Genomic DNA, 10,290 nt, shown 5'->3' on the forward strand with positions numbered 1-10,290 from the left:
TCATCTTCTCCTTCACCACCATCTAAGCGAACCACCACCATGAGAAAGAAAGTTATCGCTCACAAGAGCTCAGGCCGAGGAAGAACAAACAACCGGCAGTCGAAGAAGAAGAGCAAGAGTCTCATACCTCTCCTACTCCTTCACCTCCTCCCTCATCACCAAAGAAGGCAACCCCCGGAAAAGACTCAAAGAAAGATCAAGGGTTTGTACTAAATGACACAACCGAACCTGCGAACTTGGAATCCATGGAATTCCGAGACAAGTTTCGCAAGACTCACTCCCACTATGATCCAAGCAGGTTTAACTCATGCACCTCATATGAGTTCCATAAAGAGGTCGTGGAGAAACGCCATCTGTGCACTACATATCTTGTCAGTCTCGACAATCTCAAGAACACCAACATTCCCTCTCTGTTTGAACTTCTCAACTGGAAACCTCTGCTCCTTATCAAAAAGCCAGTATACCCAGGTCTTGTTAGAGAATTTTATGCTAACATGCGGCTCATCGATGGCACCCTTCATTCCTATGTCAAAAGGGTTCAAATAGCCCTTGATGCTGAGACTATTGGAGCGGCCCTGGGCTTCAAGGATGAAGGACCGAAAGCTTACATGGTGGAAAAATGGGACACACAAGTCGGCATTTCTCACAAAACTGTTCTTCAGCACATTTGCACAAATCTTTCCGGATTGCATGGAACCAACCCAACTCACAAAGCGCTTGGACCGGTCAATTCCTTGCTTCATCGCATCATCACTCATATTCTGACTCCCCAAAGCGGCTCACACAACCGAGTAACATTTTCTGACTGTCTCATTTTGTTTGCTTTGGTTACCTCTACTCCTATCTCTTTTGGTTATATTATGATTAGACACATGTGGGATTCTGTTAGAAGCACCAGAAAGGCTAATCTGCCTTATGGTATGTTCTTAACTGGAATCTTTGAGTACTTTAAAGTTGATCTGTTGAATGAGAAGGTAGAAAATGAAGTGTCTATGATCCGTGGTGGAGGCGTGACTAAAGAAACCAAAGGGAGAAAATCGGACAGTGAGCATGAAGGAAGGCCAGAATATTCCAAAACTATCAGGTCCTTTCAACAGATCTTGGGAGAATTCTCAAACATGGCTGATATGATGTGTTCGCTCTCATAAAGAAGCCCGGAAACAGGCCTATGAAAATGAGAAAGCTTGGAAAAACTGCAAAGAAAGGGTCACTTTGATGCTGGAACATCTTAACAAGGACTTGGGAGACGAGAGTGAAGAAGGCGCTGAAGAAGAGGACATGCATCTTTCTGATGATTAGTGATTTTTTCTTGTTTGATATTGGCTCCACTAGGCTCAATCTTTTTTTGTATAAGCATGACTTGATACTCCCTGCTTTAGGATGCTTTGATACACTTTTGCTATTGCATCTTGTTGCTTTTTGTTATATTAATCATGCATTGTGCAGGTGCCCCTTTGATGACAAAAGGGGGAGGAATTTATGTTCCAAAATTGAAATTGGAACGAAACAGGGGCTGGAAGGAATAACAGGGGTTGAAATTTTCATTCTTGAAAATTCATGATTACCCTTGTTCAAAGAATGCATGTTGATTGCATATGATCATTGCTGTTTGAAAGACACTTGTTTATTATGATTATGCATGTTGATTGTATATGATCATAGCTGCTTGAACTACATTTGGTTATCATGTTTAGTCAATTTTAGCATTTGGTTGATAATGATGTTTGATGCATGGCTGATTGATTCTTCATAGATAAACTGGTTGGTTTTAAAATTATTTTTGGCAGTTCCTTTAATTGTGCAACATATCAAGACTGCCTTGTTTTTGTATATCCTTCATTTTGTTGTTTTGCTCTGATAGGAAAATATTTGAAAAATATTTGGATTTTGTTTGAGCAGTAAATCAGTTTATGATATCAAATGAGTTTTGATTATCAATTAAAACTGCTCATAAATCAAGCAATTTAGCATTATAAAATTTGCTAAATAACATTGTTACTTGAAGCTTGATTTAAATGTTACAGGTTTATGCTTCCCTTGGTAAAATAGCATATATTGAGGGGGAGCCTTGTGACATTTTGAAAGGGGGAGAAATTTAAAATCAAAGGGAGTATTCCTTACTCAATCTTTTAATTTCTTTCCATTTCAATTTTAATAATGTTTGTCATCAAGGGGGAGATTGATGAGTTTGGAAAACTCTAAACCAAATTGATGATGATCAAACATTATTAACAGCAAAATTATTAAGCTAATTTTGATTAATGTGCTGATTAAATAATTTTGTTGTGCAGATTTTTGTTGGGCCGAAACAAAAAAAATTAACAAAGCCCAACTGTTGCATTATTAATTCAGCTTTGTGTTTAAAAGCTAGTTATAATTGGGCCAGAATAAATGTTAATGTTGCAAGCCCAAACAAATGCTTTCTTGTTTGCTTCCTAAGCTTGATCCGCTACACAATTATATCAGGAAAGCAAATGCTTATTAATTGGGCCAGCTTTTTATTTTAATATTACAAGCCCAAGTCTCACAAAGGATGAATGTTTCCATTCTTGGTCCGAAACAAAAGGAAAAATGAAAGCCAAGTGCTTCCAACGGAACCAAGGTGTTAACCATGTGATGGATTTCAAATCTATTACATTGTTAATTAATGCATGGGGAACATGAGAGAAAAATTCAGCTGATGTGATTGATGGTTATTATGACTTACACACCACTCAATAGGGAAGTAAAGCAAGCTATGCCTAATTAATTTGATCAAACACTTTGTATTGCTTTTCTTTCAGCTTCTTTATTTCTCTCTCATCTCTTTCTTCTTTTCTCTTTGGTCCTTGTCCAGTGAACCATGGACGCCGTGCTCTTCAACGAAGAAAAGGAAAGAGTAGCATGCATCAAGACCATCAAGCAAATGATGGCAAAAAACATACCAAAAGAAAGATGAGCTGTGGCTAAGATGCTTACCAAATGTGGTTAGATTTGGTGAAGCTATCTTGAGCCTTTCATGCTCAAAAATGGAAGAAGAAGATTCGGCCAGCTAGAGGAGATTCTTGAAGCATGGCTTGTCTTTGATTCTGCTCAACCACCACAGGGAGTAGCTAGAGTGGCGAAGTGATGGTTGAAGGCAGGGATTGAAGCAGATGAAGTCATCATCATCATCATCATGAGGCATCAAGGGCCAGAAATCCATCTTGGAGAGGAAGCCAAGGATGGAGAGCCCGGATTGATGAAGGTTGATGATCAAGAAAGGACTAGAGGTAATTGCATGTTGGTTAATGCATGGTTATCTCTTCTCTCTCTGAGTGGCCGAACCGGTTCTGTGTTTGTTGAAGGAGGAAGAAAGTTGGTTCGGTTTTTGGCTTCAAGTGTGGAGGCTTTCCTGTTTCTTTAAAAAGGGGAAACAACCACTGTTTGAAGCAAGGAGTGAAAGGGAGAAAATTTGAGAGTGCAAGGCACAGAGTTCTCAGAGCTACCTGAGCTAACAGATTTCTCTTCTCCTTCAATGTATTCTGTTTGTAATTTTTCTGTTTAATTTTGTCATGTCTTGAGTCTCTTGGTAAAAGGCAAACAAGTGAGGTTTGTAATGAAAAAGCCATAGAGCGGAAAAAGGCAGAGAGTGCAAAATTAAGAGAAAAAGCCATAGATGTCTTAGAGGTCCTTTGTTCATCTATGTTGTGTATCATGATTCTGTTGGAATCCCCTTGTAAGTTGGGTTAGCACTTTACAAGTTGTAATCTGGTTGATTATAGTGAAATTCCATCATGTTTGTGATGGAGACTGGATGTAGGTTGCACTGCACTTAGCAACCGAACCAGGATATATCTGGGTGCAAGTTCTTTCTCTTTCTACTCCATTTCTGTTGTCTACCACACACGAGCAAAAGCTAGGATTATCTCGTGCCAAGTGACGAGACAAAACAAAAAGTCTCGTGGCAAGGGACGAGACAAAACTGAGTTGCTCGTATCCAGTGACGAGCAAGAAACAGAAAAGTCTCTTCTGAAGGACAGCAAGTGTTAGCTTAAAAAGGGGGCTAAGATTCAACCCCCCCTTCTCTTAGCCACTGAAACCATCAATTGGTATCAGAGCTTGGTCTCAAAGAGATCAAGCTTTGCAGCTTGGAGTAAAGATCCTCATGGGAGAAAACAGTGGCACAAATGTGTTATCATACAATCTGTCTGAAGGTCAATCAAGCAACAGACCTCCCCTCTTCAATGGGAAAAATTATACCTATTGGAAGGAGAGGATGAAGATATTTGTACAAGCTGTGGATTACAGACTTTGGAAGATCATCCTGGAGGGTCCTAAATTTCCAACTACCACAAATGCTCAAGGAGTGGTCTCTCTTAAACCAGAAGCAAGCTGGACCGAGGAAGATAGGAAGACGGTGGAGTTAAATGCCAAGGCAACCAATCTGCTCAATTGTGCGATCAGCTTTGAGGAGTACCGACGACTATCACGGTGCACAACGGCAAAGGAAATCTGGGACAAGTTGCAAATCACTCATGAAGGAACTACCATTGTAAAGAAGTCTCGGACAGACATGTTAAACAGGGAATATGAAATGTTTGCAATGAAGGAAGGAGAGTCCATTAATGAACTGTTCGAACGGTTCAACATCATCACTGTTGGCTTAGATGCTCTTGGAATCACACATTCAGAATCTGTGCTAGTGAGAAGAGTGTTGAGATGTCTCACAAAAGAGTGGGAAACAAAAGCCTTAATAATTTCCGAGAGTAGTAACTTAGATTCTATGACCCTTGATGATTTGAGAGGAAACTTACTTGCTTTTGAAAACTCCTATTTGAAAAGAGATTCAAAAAAGAAAGGAATTGCTTTTTCTTCTGTGACTAACCCTCTGGATGATGAATCCAGTGATAGCTCTTCTGAAAATGAGTTTGTGTTGTTTGCAAAAAAAATTCAGGAAAATGGCAAAGCTCAAAAGCAAAGGCAGTAGCTCCAGGAGGACAAAGAAAGATCTCAGCAAAATAACCTGTTTCAATTGCAAGGAAACGGGTCATTTCAAATCTGACTGTCCCAAGTTGAAAAAGGAAGAGAAGCCGAAAAAGATAAAGAAGAAGGGACTGATGGCCACATGGGAAGATTTGGAAAATGACTCAGAAAATGATGATGAAGAGTCTGAGACTAAATCACAGCATTGTCTCATGGCAAATGAGATAGATCAGGTTTGCCTAGCATCCAAGAAAAAGGAAAATATGTGGTACATGGATAGCGGATGCTCTAGGCATATGACCGGGAAGACAACCTTCTTCATAAAGCTTGATGAATATGATGGAGGACTTGTTACCTTTGGTGATGATGCAAAAGGAAAAATAGTGGCTGTTGGGAAAGTTGGTAAAAACTTTTCTTCTTGTATAAATGATGTGCTTCTTGTAAATGGTTTGAAACATAACTTACTTAGTGTTAGTCAATTGTGTGATTTAGGTTTTGATGTTATCTTTAAGAAGTTTGTGTGCTTGGTTGTTTGTGAGAAAACTGGGGATGTTTTATTTGAAGCTAAAAGATGCAATAATGTGTATGGATTAACTCTTGAGGATTTAAAGGAACAAAATGTAACATGCTTCACCTCTCTTGAATCTGAAAAATGGCTTTGGCATAGAAAGTTGGGACATGCTAGCATGTACCAAATTTCTAAGTTAGTCAAAAGGAATTTGGTTAGAGGAATTCCAAACATCAAGTTTGATAAGGACCTTACTTGTGATGCTTGCCAATTGGGCAAACAAGTAAAATCCTCCTTTAAGTTAAAAGATGGAATCTCAACCAAAAGGCCATTGGAAATGTTACATATTGATCTCTTTGGTCCTACTAGAACTCAAAGTTTGGGAGGTAAACATTATGGTCTTGTTGTGGTTGATGATTACTCTAGATTCGGTTGGGTACTTTTCCTTGCTCATAAGAATGATGCGTTTTATGCTTTTTCCACCCTTTGCAAGAAAATTCAAAATGAAAAGGATTTGAAAATTGCCCATTTGAGAAGTGATCATGGAAGAGAATTTGAAAATCAAGACTTTGAAAAATTCTGTGATGACTTAGGGATTTCTCATAATTTCTCATGCCCTAGAACACCCCAACAAAATGGGGTGGTTGAAAGAAGGAATCGAAGCCTTCAAGAAATGACTAGGGCCATGCTATGTGAGAATGAAATTCCTAAATTTTTGTGGGCTGAAGCTGTGAACACAGCATGTTATATTTTGAATAGAACAATCATTAGAAAAGGGTTAAAGAAAACTCCCTATGAGCTATGGAAAGGAACCCCACCAAATCTTAAGTATTTTCATGTTTTTGGATGTAAATGCTTTGTGCTTAATAATAAAGAAAACCTTGGAAAGTTTGATCCAAAATCCTATGAAGGAATGTTTGTTGGATATTCCATCACAAGCAAGGCTTATAGAGTTTATCTCAAAGAACATAGGACAATAGAGGAATCCATACATGTTACTTTTTGTGATTCTAACTTAATTCCCAGTACTGTGATAGATAATGATTCAGATGGAGAAGAAGCTGGAACAAGCAAAGAAAAACCCAAATCTGTCCAGAATGAAGAATCTGCCAGTCGCATTTTGTCTCGTCAGATTGAAGGAGAAAGTTCCGATCTGTCTCCTGAACAGGGACGAGAAACTGAAACAGTGAGACCATCAGAAGTTCATCAAAGCTCAACACCTGTCCGAAAGCCTAGAGAATGGAAGTCTATGAAGGGTTATCCCCATGACTTCATCATTGGTGATCCCTCACAAGGAGTAACAACAAGATCATCCACCAAAAGGCCAACCGAACCTAGCAATCTTGCTCTCTTGTCACAAATAGAGCCCAACAATGTCAAACAAGCTCTTGAGGATCCATCATGGGTCAAAGCAATGCAAGAGGAGCTTGCTCAATTTGACAAGAATAAGGTTTGGACATTAGTACCTCGTCCGGATGGTAAGAAGGTAACGGGTACTAAGTGGGTTTTTAAAAATAAACTTGGTGAGGATGGACAAGTTGTTCGTAACAAGGCTAGATTAGTGGCCCAAGGTTACGATCAAGAAGAGGGTATTGATTTTGATGAGTCTTTTGCTCCGGTAGCTAGAATGGAAGCAATTAGGTTGCTTCTTGCCTATGCTGCCCATAAGGGTTTCAAAATGTTTCAAATGGATGTTAAGTGTGCTTTTCTTAATGGTTTTATTGATAGGGAAGTATATGTGGCTCAACCCCCCGGTTTTGAACATAAAGAATTTCCAAATCATGTTTTTAAATTAACTAAGGCTCTTTATGGTCTTAGACAAGCTCCAAGAGCTTGGTATGAGAGGCTTAGTGCCTTTTTGTTGGAAAATCATTTTCAAAGGGGAACCACCGATACTACCTTATTCATTAAGACATCTAATGATGATATCCTCCTTGTTCAAGTTTATGTTGATGACATTGTATTTGGGTCGGCCAATATCTCCTTGTGTGAAGAGTTTGGAAAACTCATGACTAGTGAGTTTGAGATGAGTTTAATGGGAGAGCTTACTTTCTTTCTTGGCCTCCAAATTAAGCAAACTCCTAGTGGTACTTTTATTCACCAAGGAAAATATGCAAAAGAACTTATTAAAAAATTTGGCCTAGAAAATTCCAAATCAATGGGAACTCCTATGCATCCCAATAATAAACTTGAAAAGGATGATGATGGCCAAGATGTGGATGAAACAAGGTATAGAGGAATGATAGGTTCACTCATGTACCTTACCTCCTCTAGACCGGATATAGTCCAAAGTGTGGGTGTATGTTCAAGGTTTCAATCACATCCAAAAGAATCCCACCTTACGGCTGTTAAACGCATCATTAGATACATTAAGGGAACTTGTAATTATGGATTATGGTATCCTAAATCTGATGACTTTTGTGCAGTAGGGTTTTGTGATGCAGATTATGCGGGAGATCGGGTGGATAGGAGGAGCACCTCCGGCATGTGTTGCTTTCTTGGAAGCTCACTCAACATGTGGTCAAGCAAGAAACAAGCCACAGTGGCTTTATCCACTGCTGAAGCCGAATATATTTCCGCATCTGCTTGTTGCTCTCAATTAATTTGGTTGAAAACACAATTGGAAGATTACAAATTAAAAATCAATAGTATACCCTTATTTTGTGATAATATGAGTGCTATAAACATCTCAAAAAATCCTGTTCTGCACTCAAGAACTAAGCACATTGAGATAAAATATCATTTTATTAGGGAACATGTGCAAAAGGGTACTATTGATATTCAATTTGTAAAATCTGAAGACCAAATTGCTGATATTTTTACAAAACCTCTCTGTGAAGACAGATTCTGTACATTGAGAAAAAGTTTGGGAATGTTTGATTTGAGTTTTATTGAAAATATGCGAAGTTGTGACTCTGTTCTGTTTTGCTCGTAGGTTTGGACGAGATAAAAATAAATGGAACAATGGAAGAGCTGTGGTCAAGGGGGAGGCAACGCAGAATTCAAAATTTTATGGGCCCCACCAAAATTTCCATAACCCCACAGTAACAGTTTTTTTGTTAACTTCCTTCACATACAAATAAAGAATCTTCTTCATTGTGTCACCATATCCTCTTGGAAGTAGTTAGTGTCAAATCAAATCCTACTCTCCATCTAATCCCTTGATTCAAGGCAACCACTTTTCAGTTTTTGATTTCAAAAGTTAAAAGGGAAATCATCTTTTTGGGCAATAACCGCCCATAATGGTCATTAACCGCCCACTAATGATCATTATTTCCTTCCCTCTCTCTCTCCACGGCACATTAAATGTGTCACCCACCTTACTTCTCTCCCACTCCACTCGGTTGTCAACCTCACCCCTTCATATTCTTATTCCTCCATTAATATGAAAAAGAAAACCACGCCAAGAAAGAGTGAGAGAATTCTTCTGTCTCAGAAACCTCCAACACCTCAAACCCACACCCATATCCACATTCACTCAACCTCATCATCTTCTCCTTCACCACCATCTAAGCGAACCACCACCATGAGAAAGAAAGTTATCGCTCACAAGAGCTCAGGCCGAGGAAAGAACAAACAACCGGCAGTCGAAGAAGAAGAGCAAGAGTCTCATACCTCTCCTACTCCTTCACCTCCTCCCTCATCACCAAAGAAGGCAACCCCCGGAAAAGACTCAAAGAAAGATCAAGGGTTTGTACTAAATGACACAACCGAACCTGCGAACTTGGAATCCATGGAATTCCGAGACAAGTTTCGCAAGACTCACTCCCACTATGATCCAAGCAGGTTTAACTCATGCACCTCATATGAGTTCCATAAAGAGGTCGTGGAGAAACGCCATCTGTGCACTACATATCTTGTCAGTCTCGACAATCTCAAGAACACCAACATTCCCTCTCTGTTTGAACTTCTCAACTGGAAACCTCTGCTCCTTATCAAAAAGCCAGTATACCCAGGTCTTGTTAGAGAATTTTATGCTAACATGCGGCTCATCGATGGCACCCTTCATTCCTATGTCAAAAGGGTTCAAATAGCCCTTGATGCTGAGACTATTGGAGCGGCCCTGGGCTTCAAGGATGAAGGACCGAAAGCTTACATGGTGGAAAAATGGGACACACAAGTCGGCATTTCTCACAAAACTGTTCTTCAGCACATTTGCACAAATCTTTCCGGATTGCATGGAACCAACCCAACTCACAAAGCGCTTGGACCGGTCAATTCCTTGCTTCATCGCATCATCACTCATATTCTGACTCCCCAAAGCGGCTCACACAACCGAGTAACATTTTCTGACTGTCTCATTTTGTTTGCTTTGGTTACCTCTACTCCTATCTCTTTTGGTTATATTATGATTAGACACATGTGGGATTCTGTTAGAAGCACCAGAAAGGCTAATCTGCCTTATGGTATGTTCTTAACTGGAATCTTTGAGTACTTTAAAGTTGATCTGTTGAATGAGAAGGTAGAAAATGAAGTGTCTATGATCCGTGGTGGAGGCGTGACTAAAGAAACCAAAGGGAGAAAATCGGACAGTGAGCATGAAGGAAGGCCAGAATCTTCCAAAACTATCAGGTCCTTTCAACAGATCTTGGGAGAATTCTCAAACATGGCTGATATGATGTTTCGCTCTCATAAAGAAGCCCGGAAACAGGCCTATGAAAATGAGAAAGCTTGGAAAAACTGCAAAGAAAGGGTCACTTTGATGCTGGAACATCTTAACAAGGACTTGGGAGACGAGAGTGAAGAAGGCACTGAAGAAGAGGACATGCATCTTTCTGATGATTAGTGATTTTTTCTTGTTTGATATTGGCTCCACTAGGCTCAATCTTTTTTTGTAT

Source organism: Arachis stenosperma, chromosome 8 (assembly GCF_014773155.1).
Source record: "Arachis stenosperma cultivar V10309 chromosome 8, arast.V10309.gnm1.PFL2, whole genome shotgun sequence".
Classification (NCBI taxonomy): Eukaryota; Viridiplantae; Streptophyta; class Magnoliopsida; order Fabales; family Fabaceae; genus Arachis; species Arachis stenosperma.